This window comes from Camelus ferus, chromosome X (genome assembly GCF_009834535.1).
Source record: "Camelus ferus isolate YT-003-E chromosome X, BCGSAC_Cfer_1.0, whole genome shotgun sequence".
NCBI lineage: Eukaryota > Metazoa > Chordata > Mammalia > Artiodactyla > Camelidae > Camelus > Camelus ferus.
The window spans coordinates 16,576,042-16,595,347 of record NC_045732.1 but is presented as its reverse complement, the minus strand read 5'-3'; the positions used below and the strand labels follow the sequence as shown (position 1 = coordinate 16,595,347).

General features: G+C 42.6%; 1 long non-coding RNA gene across 1 annotated transcript in view; it reads right to left on the bottom strand.

Annotated features, from left to right (window-relative positions):
* The window catches only part of LOC116662043, a 39,283-nt gene extending 21,568 nt beyond the window's left edge, over window positions 1-17,715 (bottom strand). The window contains exon 1 of the long non-coding RNA XR_004318022.1: window positions 17,327-17,715. This is a non-coding gene — a long non-coding RNA (uncharacterized LOC116662043). The remainder of the gene's footprint in view (window positions 1-17,326) is intronic.
* Between the last annotated feature and the right edge of the window lie 1,591 nt (window positions 17,716-19,306).

The following is a 19,306-nucleotide window of genomic DNA, read 5'->3' as shown; positions in this document are numbered from 1 at the left end:
TGCTCTAAAAACGACTTAAAGACTTCTAACAATAAAGAGAAAACAAACCAAGATATTAATGGGTAGATTCCCCATATGAACTTCTAAGAAATAATGGTGCTTTAATTCTCAGAATTGTTACTTTCTAAAACCATCATTCCTCATCAAAGTTTTCCTATATGAAGAAAATCTGGAGATTTGTGTTTCTCAAACATAGCACTCTCGACATTTTGGGTAGGATAACTCATTGTGGTGGGGGCTGTCCTGTGCATCATGGGATGTTTAGCAGCATCCCTGGTCTCTACCCACTAGATGCCAGCAGGCCTCTCCCCCTTGCCCCGCTGTGACTACCAAAATGTCCCCAGAGATTCCCAAGTGTCCCCTGGGGGCAAAACCACCCCACTTGAAAACCACTGCTATAGTTATAGATATAATTATAGAGACAGGTGTATTACAGATATGGAAATGGACGGAAAGCTCTTTCCACAAGCTACCCAAGATGATAAGGGCCTCTGTAATTTCAAAAGACTTGGAGGGGGAGGGTAATAGCTCAAGTGGTAGAGTGCATGCATAGAATGCCTAAGGTCCTGGGTTCAATCCCCAGTACTGCCATTAAAAACTAATAATAAATAAACAAATAAACCTAATTACCTCCCCTTACCCCCACCCCCCAAAAAAAGACTTGGAGAAACTCTAAAACAGCTCTAATTCTTTCCCCTAAACTAAGATTTCCAAGTGAAAGCAACCTGTCTAAACACCTGAGAAAGTTGATCAGGACCTTGTTGGAGACTTGGAATTTGGAATTACTCCTTCTTTAAAAGTAATTAAATTTGCCTGCAGAATCATCTCTTTTGCCTTGGTAATTCTCCAGGCTGCTGAAATATCACATTTGCAAAAGTACACCCACGATATAACCTATCCAGTCTTTTTCCTCCGTTCAAGCTCACCCACGCAGGCATCTTGTGGAACCAGACAGCAAAAGCCAAAGGCACTAATGGGGACACAATAGGACATCAGTTGGGTGCTACCAGCAGACATGGGACTATGTCCCTTCCAGTATATGTACATCTGAAAAGCCCAGAGAGAAGCCCACTACTGAATGATGATAAAAGCAGCAAACTCAATGGTGCTATTGATTAGCACTTGTCCCTCCCCTCTCAGGACACACTGAACTGGCTTCATTCCTCCATTAGTGAAAATCATAAGCTTCTCAGATTTTTAGTAAAATTCTCCCTGTCCTCCTTGTTACACTGACAGCACAATTATTCACGATTCACAGGGTACACTTTGAAAATTGCCTTACCACAATCTGTTACAGCTCTGATTCTAATCGCAGTATTTTTTAAACTTACACGTATCAAAGTTGTCCAACTCCATTTTTTAAATAAAGTAAAATAGATACGGTTTTTCTGCTTTTCTTTTTACTATTGAAAGGAACAAAGGAGCAATGTTGGGCAGCCAGGATTGGCACATGTCATGAAACGCCTGGGAAAATTTTTAAGATGAGCAAGTCGGCAGGCTTTTGGTCAAGACGGCATTGTAAGCTCACCACTCAAGGACTCAGCTCTGAACATTTCGCATTATGCTAAATATATAAACAATATTAGAAAACATAAAGCCACACTCAAAATAAGCTCAACATCTCCGTGGGGCAGAAGTGGAACAGAAGCACAGACTGGTGATCCAGGTGGAGCCGAGGCCAAGAAGCAGCAAGAGGGGACAGGAGTCCGGGGGTGTAAGGGAGCGGGAGCGCCACGGGGCCGAGGAGCAGCACTTGGCTGGCTGGCGGCTCCCCCAGCCAAGCCAGGGAGACTGAAACCTGCCCCCCACCGGCTCCAGCCCCGGTGAGCGAATCCGTGCAGGTGACATCTCTCTCTAACATGTCTACCCGCTTCCTAGAGAGACAAGACTGTCTACCAGGTCTGTCTCCTCCCATCAGCTCCATAGCTCTCTTTCCTATTGCCCCACTTCTGTCCTGTTTCAATAGTCCTTATAGCGCTCTCCTGCTTTTCAAGCTTCCTTCTGAGACAAAGCAAATGAATTTTCAAAATATGACTCCATCACACCATTATGTGGCTGCAGAACCTTGTTACTAGCTCTCCGCTAGTACTAATATCCACGCTCTTCCTCATTCTCTTGCCATTCAAAGCCTTCCACATACTGGCCCAAACCTGAGGGCTCTAAAAATGAAGGCTACCATGGGACACTCTGCTCTTGACTCTAAAGAAAGCGGTGGGGCCCCCTTCCCCAGGGAAGGCAGGTTGAAGAGGACCTCTGTGGTTGCCCTTCCCAGCCTCCACTGCCCTGGTGGTCTTCTTGGGGCCATACCTTTGCTACTCCCACTCCAAGGGGTCTGGGTAAGGTTGACGCCATCCTGAGCAATGAGGGACAATCCCAGGGTATTCCATCCCAGGGAGTCAGTGACTTGGGGAGAGGCACAGACCAAAGTCAATGCCACCAAGCTAAGCCCTGGACTTGGGTTTCAACTACGGGGAAAGAGAAGTGCTCTTTGGCAGAGGTTGCTGAGATGTGAAGACAGAAGCCTGGGAAAACCTGGCACCACCGAGAGCACTCTGGAGAATGAAGGGAACACAAAGGAAGGCCCAGCTGAGAGAGATAGAAAGCTTGCCAACAACACTGCTGACCCATGTCATAGCGCGGCAGGTTCAAAGGATGGAGCGCAACCAAGAAAACAGGAAACACATGCGTTCACCAAGGATGCTACTCCCAGGACTCACCAGCTGACAATCCCCAGGTAAGTGAACCCTTGCTTTCTACTTTCAGAATGTGTTGGCTTTCTCACTGCCACCAGCTGCACACCTCTCAGGGTTTGCTCCTTATAACTTCTCCTGCTTCACGAGCAGCTTTTATATCTCAAACAGCTACTCAAAAGCCAGCTCGAGCTTCTGAGCAATGTCAAGCCATCATTAATTACAGCTTCCCAGAGAAGAAAAGAACTTGCCTCCTGCTGCTCGCTCTGACTTTCAATCTAGTACATGTAAGAAGGAACACAGGATTTTGCACCTGGGGTTTCTCCCAGATTCCAATCCCAAAGGAACCTCTCAGCCTTTCTCTTCTGCTCCCACTCTCTGACAAAGATGGATGAACAAGGCTTGGTCTTCACTAGGCCCACCAAGCACCCCTTCACACTCCTCTTCTTCCACACTCCGAGCTCGTAAGGAGTCCAGCTTTACAGAATGCTAAAGATAATACTCTCCAAGTGTGGTTCCCGGCCGGCAGCATCAGCCTCACCTGGGAACTCATTAGAAATGCAAATTCTCAGGCTCCACCCCAGACCTACTGAATCCGTGTGTTCACAAACCCTCCTGTTGATGCTGACACCCTACCACCAGAGACGCTGCTCCAACGAGTGCCTTCCTTCAACTTCTGGTTGTTTGGATTCACTGAAGTGTCCCTTTAAGAGGTATGTTCAGACATTTAACCTAGTGTTGAATTCACTCAAAGAGCAAAATGGGACTAAGGTTTTCACCTTGTGGTGAGTGAAATGAGGTGCATGTTCTCTGTGATCTGTGAGTACCATGCTCGTGGGTCTCAAACTCGAGTGTGTATCAAAATCACCTTGTTCAAACAGATTGCTGGGCTCCACGCCCAGCGTTTTTGAAATAGTATGTTTTAGGTGGGGCCTGAACATTCACATTTCCAACAAATTCTATGGGATGATGATGCTGCTATGGCAGGGACCTCACTTTGAGAAACACTGGGCTAAACAAATATACAAGAGCACCATTGTGAGTTTCTTTAAAGAGAGAGAGGGCGATACTGTAGCTTGATAAACTGCAAGGCACCCTCCTGATCCCTGTCCCTGGACCCCCTTCCCCCTTCCAGCCCTGGCTGCCAACCCTTCTTGTAACCCATCTCTCTCTAGAGTAAAAACGTTAAGACAGATAATGTAGTTTCCGTGTTGAAAACCCTTTGCACCTAGAGCAGGGCACTTTTTCTGTAAAAGACCAGAAAGTAACTGTTTTAGGACTTACTGCCAAGTGGTCTCTGTTGCAAGGACTCAACTCTGCAGCAGGCATTATGTAAACAAATGGGCGCAGCTGTGTTTCAATAAAACTTTATTTACAAAAACAAGTGGCGGGCAGGATTTGGTCCCAAGGCTATAATTGGCTGGCCCCTAATCTAGAACAACAGTTTTAACATATTGCCCAAGACCAGAAGCAGCATCACCTGGTTACTTATTAGAAATGCAAATTCTCAGGCTCACCCCCCAAACCAACTGAATCAGGAACTCTGAGGGTAGAATCCGAGAATCTTGTTTTAATGAGGCTTCCAAATGATCTGAACACTCACTCAATTTTGAGACTCACTGGTCTAGAACAGTGTTTCTTAGCCTTGACTACAGAGCAGAACCACCTGGGCCCACCCCAGACCACTAGCATCAGACACTGGGGGTAGGACTCCAGCATCAGTGTTTTTAAAGTTCCCAGTGATTCTGAGATGCACACATTTTTGTGACACAGAGATATACAACCAGAAATATGAGCTGAATTCTCTTTGGCTTAAAGAGAGATTATGCTTTTAAAAGGCTGATTATATATGAAGCCACCACCCTTTCTTAGGGTCCATCACCCATAGGACACCTCTGTTTGGGCAACGCCTTGACAGGTGGTGCTCTCAGAGCAGCCAGAATTGAATTTCAGCGTTGAGAGCTGACTTCACAGTTGAGAGTGGTTCAGAATCTCTCAAGAGGCTCATCTGAGTTTGACTTTGGAACTGGTTTTGGCATCGGTCCTTTAAATCTTTTTCTGTTCCAAATAGAGTCCTTTGATCTGCAGCATGGGCGTTACCTGGGAACTTGTCAGAAAGGTAGAATCTTGGGCCCTGCCCCAGACCTACTGAATCAGAATCTGAACTTCAACTAGATTCCCAGGGGAAAGTGAGCACATTAAAGTCTGAGCAGCACTGCTTGAAACTAATCTTGGCAGAAATGCAATAGGTGAGGGAGTTTGTAAAGCAAAGATAAAAATATAGCTCAGAATGTAGTCTGAGCGCTACCAGGCTGAGCAGTGAGGTGCTATGTCAAGAGATACACACATCCCCAGACTGAGTGACAATCATGAGATTTCATGGCTTTCTTCAGGCCCTAGGGGTTACTCTAACTAAATGTTTTCAAATAATCATGACTCTCATTTTAAATTCTAAAGGAGACAGAAAATGAAGCATAAACATGAGGTTAAATTCATGGTCAGAATGTAGAAAGGGTGACTACCACTACGGATGTGAGTGATTTCATATCACAGGTCAGTGATTTCAAATCCCTTACACCGAAGAGGTTGACTACACCCAGTGACAGAGGAGGGGTTGTGGATCCTACTTTTTCTGGAAGAGGAGGAAAATAAATTGGCTAAACCATATCCATTAAGTACTGTTGCAATGAATTACAGTAATTTTAGATCAATAGAGAACTTTATGATGCATTCAGCTATTTTTTTTTTAATAACAGAAAACGTTTGAGACAGCCAAGCACTACATCACCGAGGCCATCACAATGGCACTGTCAAATACGGAAACGCATGATGGAATTTGCCAGTGAGCCTAGAATAATTGGTTGGTGAAAGAAATGGTCTAATTGTACACGCAACTGACACCCAATCAACACTTGTTCAGAGAACAAGAGTAGCTACCATTTCTGAAGCCTGTACTGTGTCTAGGTGCTGTTCTAGCACTTTCCATGTTGCAACTTGTTTTATTCCATGAACTCTGTGAAGTAAGTGTTACTATGATTCTACTTTACAGTCAGTAAGCATTCAGAGGGTGAATAATTTACCCAGCTGATAAGGGGTGGAACCGGGGACCAGAGACAGCAGAATCCACGTAAGTAACTACTACTCAGCATCACCTCATGGATGAGCAATACCACCGGGGCTTGGAAGTCAGACAAAACCTGGGCAAGGAGAAGGAACTGGACCTGAATCAGCAAGGTCAGAGATGGGACAGGACACATATTCTCAGAGGGGAGATGTGTCTGAGTATCTCCCTCTTCCCTGTTTTCTCATTCATTCTCCAACCAGTTCTGGATTCTTCCTTCAGCTTCTGTCCTTCCTCATTTTTGTGTTGCCAAGGCCCTTCTTTTCCAGGGCTCTTATGGTTTAAATAAAAAGAATTCAAATAGTTTATAATAACTGTAAATGGACTCTAACCTTTAAAAATTGTGAATCACTATGTTGTACACCCCAACTTATATATTATACATCAACTATACCTCAATAAAAATATTTTTCAAAAAAATAGAGACTGAAAAAAAAGAATTCAGATACACACAGTTATTATTATTTTAAGTTGGCACAGTGTTAACTGTTCCCCTGTGAATAGGTTGTATCTTTAAAATTTTTCTTAGCATCTTATTCTTTTATTGTTTTTGTTTGGGGGAGCAATTAGATTTGGTTATTTATTTATTATTTTTTAATGGAGGTACTGGGGATTGAACCCAGGACCTTGTACATGCTAGGCATGAGCTCTACCACTGAGCTCTACCCTCCCCCTGAATAGGTTGTATCTTGATCCACAAAGGCAAACAGTCTTTACTATCGCCTTTTTGTATTCTGCACCTACAACCAGCGCTTAATCTGTTTCTTGACTGACACATTATTGCAGCTAAGATGTTAACAGCCAGCAAGAGCTTAAGGTTTTGCTTCTCAAACTTTTCCACTCGTGGCAGACAGATTCTAGCTTCCTGGTGTTCGTGCACTTACATAATCCCCTCCCCTCGAGTGTAGGTGGGCCATGGGGCTTGTTTCCTAGCAACAGAATATGGCAAGGGTGATGGGATGTATGTGATCACGCAGATGTGACTCTGTTCCAGAAGACTGCACTGTGTCGTGCTAGGAGCCTCTCTCTTGCTGGCTTTGAAGAAGCAAGCTGCCGTCTTGAGTGCTGTCATATGGAGACGGCCACACAACGAGGAGTGGAGGGCAGCCTCCAGACAACAGCGCACAAGAAACTGAGGCCCTCAGTCCCGCCACCCACAGGGAACTGAATGCTGCCAACAACTGTGAAAGCTTGGAAACAATCCTTTCCAGCTGAGCCTTCAGACTGTAACCAAGCAGGACCCTATTGTCACGGGGGACCCTCTGATATCTGTAATGGTGTTTGTAACTGCTGAACTGTATACTGGTTTAAGGGGTTCTCACGCTCTTGCTGCCCAGGGTTGGGCAGGAGAGGGGGGACACTTGGGTGGTCCACGCAACCCCCTCACAGTGCTGCGTGTGGGGATCATACTCAGTGCCCTGCTTTTGACCCCCATGCCTTCCTCTTGACCCCAACACCTCAGAAATGCAGCTGGCTGTTTTCTGCATCTTGTTGTTCATAGCCCGTCCCAACTGCACGTGTCTGCAGTTGTTTTTGACTTCTTGTGGTTTCCTTGTATCCTGTTGTTCGAGCTGAAGGCCTCAGCCTGCTTAAAAGGCTAAAAGCATTTATCAACCTGACTTTAAACTGCACAAGTCTTTCTCTAGAGCTCTTTTCCCCCCTTCCTATGCATCCTTTGTTCTAGGTACTAGAATATTAAGAGTCTCAAAATGGGAGGTGAACTCCTTACCCAGCAGAGGAAAGGGGACCACTGCATCTGCAAAAACAAGAACAGCTCTGCGGCAATCTGTTACCCTGTATGCCATCTCCATGGAAACCAGCTCCGCCCCTTGAACTCTTTCCTATAAAACCCCTGCCTTCTCTCCCCAGGAGGCTCACAGTCATAGAGGCATTAACCCACTGTGACCTTTGCCTGGCGAAGAAATAAAGCTGCCTTTTCTACTTCATCCAAAACTCTGTTCTCCAGTCTCAATTTAGTAAGCAGGGTTCGGAGGCCGTGTTTTAGCAGCAAGATGAGAACAGCCTTCTTTCATCCTCAGAGAGCCTTCCTTTAATTACTTATTGTCTGAATCTCAATCAACCCTACTTCCCAAGTAATCCCTTCCCCAGCCTATGGGGTTTGGTTTCATTTCATGATTCACTGCCATTTCCCACCTGGGTAACCATGGATAAAATACACTAATCTACAATACTCTCCTCAAATCTGACTTAACTCAATTTAAACATCACCCCAGGAGGGTGCCAGGCCTTAGTGGAACAGTCTGGAATGGATGACCTTTGGCACTCATTTGTCACTCTCTGCTAGGATGAAGTAAAAACAGCTCTTAAATAAAATATATCTCCCAAGGATGAACAATGTTTCTTGTAGACAATATACTTCAGATACATTTTAAGAAAAAAACATTTTCCTAAAGGCAACATAATCCACAGGGATTTTCCTTGCCCTCAATGGTGCCAGACTTCTACTTTATTAATTAAAACAGCTTGTTCCCCACCTGCAAGCTCTTAGAGGCATACTTTACCTAGCTAGACATTGCCATAAATAAAATAGCTTGTGACACCAAATGTTAACTCCTGGCAGGACAAAGAATCAGCAGACACTGTGAAATGAAACTATTCTTTACCACAACCAAACTTTTTCAGCCAGGATTTCCGCCCTACACATCTTTCTAAGTGGAAGGGTTGCATTACAAGCTTGAGCATCACTGGTCCAGAGCAAGTCAACAGGGAATGTGGGTTTGTTCATTTTGCAGGTAGAGTTTTCACTAAACCACACCATAGCCACGCTACATATACGTACATATACATACATATCATCTTGTTCTAACGACCTTCCAACCAGGAAAAGAAACTTTCTCAGCAAAGATGTTAACAACTCACTTATTTTAATTCTTTTTCTCTTCTGTGATCCATAGGCAATTAGAATGGAGTCTCCGTTTCGCTAGAGCCTGTAATTTTACAGTCTGCTCAGGCCAATTTGACTCTCCCAGAGGGGTAGTGAGCCGGTTTTAAACTGTTGCCCTACTGAGCATTTCAAACACACTAGAACTAAACAGAATACTTTTAGAGCAGCTTAAGTAATTTTCTATAATCTTCCTTCACATGAAAGTAAGTCTGTCATAATTACATAGAAAAATACATAAAGTGAATTTCTACTCTCTAGTAACCCTTCCGAAGTGAGTCGTCCTGTTCCGTAATCAAATGTGCGCTGCAGCTCCACCCCCCTTTCGCGGCACATTCGAGGTTCCTCATTTATGTAAGTCCTAAGCCCGATGACCAGACCCAGTGGCATCTGGCCCCCGTCCCCTCGCTGTCCTCTGGGTTCGTGCCTCACGGGCCGGTCAGCCCCTTAGTCGTGCCTTCCCCGCCGCCTGCTGCAGGGCCTGAGAGCAGACTTCCCTTGGCCTGGAACCCTCCTCCTTTTCTCCCCTGTTAATGCCTGGTTAGTCACCCGCCACAGCTCAGTCCCCACGTCACTTCCTCTAGCAAGCCCAGCCCCAGCCCTGGTCCAGGGCAGCTTCCTCGTTTATATGCTTTCACAGAAGAATTTTTGTTTCTTTCTTGTTTGGTTTGCAATCATGCACTCATTTGTGTATTTATTTGATGACTGCTCGAATCCCTCATGTAATTAGAAGTCCTAGGAAAGCAGGAACTGGGTCTGTGTCCTTGGCTCTCTTCATCGGCATGTAGTAGGTGCCGAGTACTTGCTCCTTACGCTAATGAACGAATGAATGCTGATTTGGGGAATGGGTCGGTTCACTGGACCAGGATACGTGCAAAGAGATGAAAGAGGAGTGGAGGAGATGTAACGGGGACACAAGCAATAGAAAGGTGTTAAAGGAAGCTCTGAGGGGAAGCAGGGGGAAAGAGAGGGACTAAAATGAATCAGAGGAAGAAGCAAGGAAACCATTTGAGTTGATGGTCACCCCAATTGAAGACCCTAAAAGAGAGACCCACGATGTTTGGAGCTATTTTATAGGACTGTTGCTGGATGACACTGAATGAACAATCTAGGGCCTCAGAGAGTCGCCAGCAAGGCGTTTCAGCTTGAGTTATGTGGCTTTGCCCGTGACCAGCGAAAGAGGCCCTTGGTCCCTCAGGGGCTAGAGTTTCTGGCCCTCGGGGATGACGCAGAGTAAAGTGAGGAGGAACTAAGTTAAGCTGACTTTGTAAGTTCTTCAACAAACATCGACTATCTTCCGCGCACTTCGCAAGATTTTGGAGTGACAAAGATAAATTAATGAAGAAATGGTCTCTGCCTTGAGAAATGTTTATCCTAGTCCAGGAAAAGAAAAAATATGGACTATGAATATATATATATACACACACACACATAAAAACATATATATATATATATAAAATATATATATATATACACATACACAAACACCTATATAACAGAAATATTTGTAACACTAACCTTAGTGTCAGAGTTAAATATGTTTAAAGTGCTTTCAAAGCACTAAGGAAGGGTGGATTGGTCCTTCAGTGCAATGACGTGGAAATACTATAGTTCTTACACTCATGGTGGCACTGGTTGTAAAATGATGCTCTTTGCACAAACCTCCCAAGTATCAGCACCAGGAAGTCTCCTAAACTTCCAGCTTGCTTTTTAAGAGTAAAGTGAAAATTCACACCCAATTCTGGAAGCCCCATGTCCCTTCCTTTTAACGTGCCTGGCTCTGCTGAACCCATGGCCCGTCTCCGCTGTCCACTCCTGCGCATGGCCCCTCTTTTCTGCAGTGGGTGGTCCTGCTCCCTTTTCCATCCAAGCAGTGCTCCCAACCCAAGGTCCTGTTTCTAACAGACTCTATTGAATGCTTTGGGCAAAGGCAGTGAGTGAGTGCGTGCATGCGTGCGTGCGTGCGTGTTGATTACATCATAAACCAGTATAGCAAGCGATGCAGAATGGGATATTAGACCACGTTATGCTTAAGACTCCTTCTCTCTTCTTGCCACCAAGAAGCCACCACTGGCCGGCAGTTATATTCCGCTTCCAGCCACAATATTGTCATTTTCACATTTCTGACTCCCTCCTCATGACCTTCTTAAGGACTGGGAATAGTGTTATTCTAATTAACAGCAATCACTTCTCTAGTGCTTCCTACATGATGACACTGTTTTGAGTTCTTTTATATCTAGATCCCAAGACCCCTGTCAGAAACCTTCAGAGCTACACAAGCTCAGACTGCAGATTTGGAGGATTTCAACAGGTAATGTGGTGCTTGTGCCATGCGCTACCAAGCGTCCCCAGCAGGGCTGGGGGCAACATCATAGACTCAAATGAATGCATATTTCTGCAACTACGTGCATGAACATCCACACTAAGTGGGAGAAATAAAGATGACAAACAGCCTCCCATCAGTTCATGTCAGGTGTTGCCACCAAAGGAGTTATGAGAAAGCTTTTGGCTCATAGAACCTTCTGATTTCAGAAGGGCATATGGGGGCAGTGGACCCGAGACCCTGATTCTGGATCGTGGCTGGGTTTGAGTTGCCTGTTGGGAACAAAAGCCACTGCATACAGAAGGTCTTAATCTAAAAAGCCACATGATGTGACTAATTCCTTCACCTCTTATCAGATTGCAAACTTAAATGTCTCCAGGGCAAGCAAGTGACATAAATGAGTGAAACTGGACCTACTCTTCCTCTGAGGGAGTGCCTGCCCATTTTGACAGCTTCTGACTCCTAAAGAAAACCCTCAAATCTGTATTTTTATGGAAATCTTCCTAAGTTTTCAGTGTCAGCTCTTTTTTTTAAATAAAGGCATTATAATAAAATACAACCCTCAAATGTATAAATACATTTATAGACCAATGGCATACCATTTGAAACCTCTGGTCTCTGGTTCATTTTATCAGCACCAACTGATTTCCAGGCTCTCCAATAGATGAACTTGAGAATTCACGAAGGTTCAGAGTTAGAACCATCTGGTAAGCATTTTGTTTCGTTCATTGATGTGTGGGAAGGGAGGGGATGAGTTAAAAGAAAATGACCCACGAAAGGCATTCATTTAGAACAGTTCGCCTTAGAGCAGCTCTTTTCAAGTGACTGCCAACAGCAAACTTCAGTTAGCAAGCACAATCTGAAATTCAAGTGTGATTATCTAATCTAGCTCTCTTGTTGGGAAATAATGAAGTAACTGAGGAGAAACGGGGCTTGATTTGATATGAGACAACTGCAGACGACTGGGGTGATCTCACTTTAGGTATATACAAACTTTTACGTCCTGTATCTCCTTTATTTTTTGGTTTTGGAGATTTCCCCCTCACCAGTGAATTTAGCGCTTGATTGTTTTTCCACTGAAGAAAAATGAAGCATTTTATCCCAGCTTTCTTTGGCTGAAGGCGTTGCACTGGTGTTATTTGGTTTCTTGAATTTCTGGCTCTACCCTATGGTAACCTATGTAGTAAAAATGGCGTGCGTAGACTTTCTCTGAACTCCCTTTATCTGCCTCAAGTCAGATCCTCCCAAAGGAACTCAATTGTCATAAATCCCCGTCTGGGGAGTTTCATCAATCAGGGAAAACTGACTCTCTCCACAGGAGAAGAGACTAGAAGTTGACACCACACCTAGAAAAACTTTGTCACAAACTATCCTGCCTTCCATCTATGCTAGGGGCCTGTTCATCTTTCCTAAAAATCATTTGCTCTCCCACAAGAGGCCAACCTCCCTCCTCCCCTCTCCCTATTAAGATGGTATTTAAGCCTGAGTCTGAAGCTACCTCAGAGAGTTACTTATTTTCCCTTGGGTATCTCCCATGTATATATGAGGCAGACATGTTTATAAACTTGTTTTTCTCTTGTTAATCTGTTTTTTTTTTTTTAATCACAGAGGTCTGAGCTAAGAACTCAGAAAATTATTTTTCCTCCCCTACAAGACACACACACCCACACCAACACACAAAGGCAGAAAAAGATAAACAGAAAGAAAACTAGAAAGGGAGAAAGACAGAGAGAGAGAGAGAGAGAGAGAGAAAGGGTTGAAACAGAGGGAGAGAGACAGAGAAAGAAACAACAGAAAGACAGAAGCAAACAGTTGTGTTAGAGCTAGGAGGATGCTCTGCATCTTTTCTGGAGTGCTGGCTCAGGTTTAAATGATGTGTGCAGTGCTTTATCTGAGCCAAGAAGCAGCAGCATCATTTTCCTACAATGTACAAACTGAACGTAGCATGACTGTCTTCACCTCCCTTATCTCTATAGAATTCAGTCTGTGTATCTGCTTGAGGATTCTCAAATAGGTTTTCTAATCCTGAAGCTCTCATTCTTGGAGGTGTACCTAGTGGTGGGCTATTAAATGTTTCATAATTGGCTCTCCAGAAAAAGAACAAAACAAACAACAAAGTAAACAAACCTGATACGTAGCAGTTGCCAATGACTGTGGTATACACATCCACACCACGGTCAGTTTCAAGCTAGCAGCATGATGTGAGTGCTGAGTTGCAGAGAGGTGTGCCTAACTGGCTTTCATGTCTGGGTAGAATCTGGCTTCATCACAGATGTAGCCAAAAGAACACTAAACAGGATTAAGGAGACCTGGGACAGCTTCTCACCCATAAAATGTGCACAAAATAACAGCTCAGATTGCCTCACGGGGAGACAGTCACATTCAAATGGAAACCACAAAAGAAAAACTGTAAACAACTTGAAAATATAAAAGTTAATACAAACATCAGGCATTATCACCATGACCATCTTCAGAGAACCAAAAATTCCTCAATTCTCAAAATTAAAAAAAAAAAGATTTAAATTTCATTAGGTACTGTTTTTAAAAATGTGTTTTGTATCTCCTGATTATAAAATTTTCAAATTGTATGGAAAAAGCCAGCGTCCTATTTGGCCATAAGTTCAGAACAATGAACTCATCAGTGTTATTTTTATATGCACTGGCCAGGAATCCCTGGTCACAAGAAAGCATGAGTGTGTTCTGGGCAGCTTTTCTGCCTCAAACAGCTCCAGGGCAACGCCCACCAGGCAATGCAGTTCCCATCAGCAACCTCATCTCAGGTCTCTGCATGATTTGTGTAATTTCAACTAATTAATGTTTAACTTCATTTTGTAAACAACAGCAAACAAAGAGAATCTCTCTTAATAGAGACATTCTCCCTAGAGTTATCTTTTCAGAAGGGTGCTGTCCAGCAAAAATCTAATGTAAGCCATACATGTGATTAAAAGTTATACATTAAAAGAAGTAAAAAGATAGATTTCTGGGCTCTCTATTCTGTTCCATTGATCCATATGTCTGTTTTTATGGCAATACCATGCTGTTTTGATTACTGTAGCTCTGTAGTATTGTCTGAAGTCTGGGAGGGTTATTCCTCCAGCTTTGTTCTTTTTCTTCAATATTCCTTTGAAAAATATCCTGGGTAATTTGATAGCAATCACATTAAATCTGTAGATTGCCTTGGGCAGTATGGCCATTTTAACAATATTGATTCTTCCAATCCAAGAGCACGGGATCTTTCCATTTCTTTTAAGTCATCTTTAACTTTCTTAATCAATGTTTTGTAGTTCTCCATGTATAAGTTTTTCACCTCCTTGGTCAGATTTACTCCTAAGTATTTTATTGTTTTGGATGAAATTTTAAAAGGGATTGTTTCTTTACTTCCTTTTCCTGCTAATTCATTGTTAGTGTAAAGAAATGCAACTGATTTTTGTGTTAATCTTGTATCCTGCTATGGTCAATTAATCTTTGGCAAAGGAGGAAAGAATATACAATGGAGAAAAGACAGTCTTTTCAGCAAGTGCTTTTGGGAAAACTGGACAGCAGCATGTAAATCAATGAAGTTAGAACACTCTCTCACTCTGTACACAAAAATAAACCCAAAATGGCTTAAAGAGTTAAATATAAGACAAGACACGATAAATCTCCTGGAAGAAAACATAGGCAAAATATTTTGTGACATAAATCTTGGCAATGCTCTCCTAAGGCAGTCCACCCAGGCAATAGAAATAAGAGCAAAAATAAACAAATGAGACCTAATTAAACTTATAAGCTTTTGCACAGCAAAGGAAACCATAAGCAAAACAAAATAACAATCTACAGATTGGGGGGAAATATTTGCAAATGATGCAACTGACAAAGGTTTAATTTCCAGAATATATAAACAGCTCATACAACTTAATAACAAAAAAACAAACAACCCAATCCAAAAACAGGCAGAGGACCTAAACAAACAATTCTCCAATGAAGACATGTGAATGGCCAATAGGCACATGAAAAAATGCTCAATACCACTAATTATCAGAGAAATGCAAATCAAAACTACAATGAAATATCACCTCACGCAAGTCAGAATGGCCATCATTCAAAAGTCCATGAACAATAAATGCTGGAGAGGCTGTGGCGAAAAGGGAACCCTCCTACACTGTTGGTAGGAATGTAGTTTGGTGCAGGTGTTATGGAAAACAGTATGGAGATTCCTTAAAAAACTAAAAACAGACTTACCATATGATCCAGCAATCCCACTTTCAGGTATATATCTGGAGGGAACTCTAATTTGAAAAGATACATGCACCCCAATGTTCACAGCAGCACTATATACAATAGCCAAGACATGCAAGCAACCTAAATGTCCACTGACAGATGACTGGATAAAGAAGCTGTGGTATATTTATACAATGGAATATTACTCAGCCATAAAAAATAATAAAACAATGCCATTTGCAGCAACATGGATGGTCCAAGATATCATCATTCTAAGTGAAGTAAGCCAGAAAGAGAAAGAAAAATACCATATGATATCACTCACAGGTAGAATCTAAAAAAAGAAAAGAAAAAAAAAGGACACTATGAACTCATCTACAAAACAGAAACAGGCTCACAGGCATAGTAAACAATCTTATGGTTATCAGGGAAAGGGGGTGGGAAGGGACAAATCTGGGAGTTTGAGATTTGTAAATGTTAGCCACTATATATAAAAATAGATTAAAAAAAGCCAAGTTTCTTCTGTATAGCACAGGGAACTATATTCAATATGTTGTAATAACCGTTAATGAAAAAGAGTATGAAAACAAATGTATGTATGTACATGCATGACTGGGACATTGTGCTGTACACCAGAAATTGACACATTGTAACTGACTGTACTTCCGTAAAAAATTTTTTTTAATTAAAAATTAAATGCCACTAAGAATTTGAGTGAACAACAAAAAAAGTAAAAAGAAATAGGTGAAATTAATGTTAATAATATATTTAATTTAACCCAATATATCCAGAATATCATTTCAACATGTGATCAATAAAAAGCATATTAATGAGAGATTTTACATTCAGTTTTTTTTGGTAGTAACTCTTCAAATCCAGCAGTTGTTTCACACTTGATTTTTCTTCCCCAGCATATCTCACCTGCTGTATTTGGACTTGTACATTTCAAGTGCTCAGTAGCCACATGTGGCCGGTGGCTACCATTTTGGACAACTTGGGTACTATTAACATCAGGGAGCAGAGAATCTCCTGATTACAAGAAAATCCAATGTTTACAGAAACTCTTTTATTCTGACTTCAGTGGATTTTGTTAAGAGAATTTATTATTGAGAGAGGAGCTAACTCCCTCTCTCATACCTCTAACTTTTCCTTCTCCGTTATCATACACACACACACACACACACACACACACTGGACTACTACTCAACTATAAAAAAGAATGAAGCAATGCCATTTGCAGCAACATAGATGGACCTAGAGAACATCATACTAAGTGAAGTCAGGTAAAGACAAATAGCATATGATATCACTTATATGTGGAGTCTACAGAACGGTACAAATGAATCTACGTACAAAACAGAAACAGACTCTCAGACACAGAAAACAAACTTATGGTTACCAAAGGGGAAAGGCAGAGTGGGAGCGATAAGTTAGGAGTGTGGGTTAACAGACACAAACTTCTATACATAAAATAGATAAGCAACAAGGATTTACTATATAACACAGGGAACTATATTCAATCTTGTAATAGCCTATAATGGAAAATAATCTGAAAAAAATACATATATAACTGAATCATTTTGCTGTACACCTAAAACTAATACAATATTATAAATCAACTACACTTCAGTTTTTTAAGAAGTCACTTTGAATGTGCACCCCAATCATTTACTGCCATGTAATACTTATTATGCCCAGTCTCTCTCTCTCTCTTTTTTTTTCTCACAGCCCTTGTCTTCAATTCTTAATTGGGTTTTTACTTTATAAACTCATTCAAGAAATACTGAGTATCTTAATCTCAAGGTTAAGATCATGCTTCCGTTTCCGTCTTGGTTTCTGTTTCCAGATCGGCGAATGAGGCTAATAAATATAACCTATTTCATGGGATTACTGTGAGGATTAAATATATATTTTGGTATCTAAAACCACATAAGTTGCTTTAAACATGCTTCGCAGAGAGTATGTGCTCAGTTATGTTAACTATTATTAGGTTTTTATGTCTTTCTTGGGGTCAGGACGCACATTTGATATCTCGGTATCCATCCTCCCCTGGCAGTAGTTAAGACACGGCCGCAAGAGTGAACACTCACGGAACATCTATGGATCCGCCGAGTCCAGCAACCCCACTTCTCCTGGCTCTGGTCTGGATTTGGTAGCCAGTCTCTGAGGCCTCGGACATATGGTCAACGTGGTACCACCCTGCTGGGAACGGGCGGGGCCTGACTGCTTCAGGTCTTGGTTTCAGGCCTGACATGGGGCCCTGGAATATGACGTCATCAGCTGGCGCCACTCTGTCCCCGATCCTGAGCACCACCGCAAATTGTTTTCCCGTGACTGTCTTTGCAAAGCAGTTGGGTTCTGGCTTTTTCAAATTGCAGCATAGCAAGAAAAGAAGGCTTCCATGTGGATATAAGTAATGTGGCCTCATGACTGGCTGCCTTCTCCCCTCAGTCTCCGTCCAGTTTTTTGTTTCCAGCAGAACCTGCCTTCCCGCGATGGAGACAGAGACGGCCAGAGACTCACTTTCCCAGCTTCCCCTGCGCCTAGATCAGGTGACTCAATTTTGTCCAGTGGGACCAAGGGGGATGTCTTCCTGAGGATTCTGGGACAAATTTCTTCCCTCCTTTTTTGATGATACTTTTTACTTGGAATTGAAGCAAGCTTCAAAAAAAGACCGTGATAGGGAACCAAGAGAAGCACAAAGAAGATGGAATTGGATGGAAAATAAAGAATGAATATGTAAGTTACTGTTGCTTTGATGTCATTTAAATTTGAATTAACCAAGTTTGGAACCCCTTGCCTCCAGATCTCTGTTTGTGAGATTTATTAGTTAATCCCTGTTGTTTGCCATTTTTAGTTATATTTAGTTTCTGCCCCTGAAAATATCCTAGCTGACTCGAACGAGTTCTTTGATGGCTCCAGGAAGAATTATTTCTTAATTAGGCATAATCCCATGTTCTCTTTTCAAGACCCCTGCTGCCAAAAGCCAACAGTAATCTGTCACTTACAGAATTTCTCTGGCACTTCCCTAAAGTCAATGTAGTTTGATGGTTCTGAGCACAAACCCAGGAGTCAGACCTGGGCAACTGTGACCTTCGGCACCTTCCTTAAATTCTATGTGTCTTTTTTTTTTTATCTCTATGAGTTGGGGATAATGATAATAGTGCATCCGCCTTATAGGGCTTTGTGTTAAATGAATCAACACACAAAAAGCATTTAAAATAGTGCCTGCCACGTAGTCAGCACTGTAGGTGAGAACCATTTCACTTACTTACCTTTCATTTTATATAGCCTTGTGCTAGCTCTGAGGTAAAAGTAGGCAGATAGATTTTTTTTCTTCTTCTTGTACTGTTCTTCCATGTCTCAATAGTTATTGTTGCTTATGAAGACAAACTCCATTCTCTAAAGAGCATGTTTTTAGAAGCCCGAGACTGGAGCTTCCTCAGATACTAGCTGTACCATGAGTAAGTACTTCACCTATTTTCTCAGCACCTTGTTTTCTTCATTTGGAAAAGAAGGCTACTGTCTTCATTTTGGTTCCCCCATAAAAAGACACCAAGAAAGTGCAAGTTGTGCATTTGGGAGGTGATTCAACGGAACTCTGATCAGGAAGTGGGGAAGTGAGCACGGAAGGGAAGCCACTAAGGAGTCCACGATCAAGCCACCTCCCCCATAGGCAGCAGAGCTTCCTGTCACAAGGCACTCTCAGCATAGACCCCCATGTGCATCAGATGTGTGACCCCAAGGGATGAGCTTGCTGGGCTATTCAAACACCATCTCTTCAGGCATTGGTTGAGGGCAGCTGGGTGGCCATTGGTGCCTTCCATTCTCAGGGAATTATGGCCTGCTACTGGGGGCGAGCTGAGCAAGCCCAGCCTCCAGAGAATATTGGCAAGAATATGAAAGTTGGAGAGCCCACACCACAACGGAAAGACCCGAGGGGGCCTCTCTAGGCTGCAGTGACTGCAGTGATTGATTCAACTCAGTAATTACGGTTTTTCTGGAGGGGGAGGTGGGAAGGTAGAGGAAGCTATTCTGTATAAGGAAACTTGGTAGGTGAGCAACAGGAC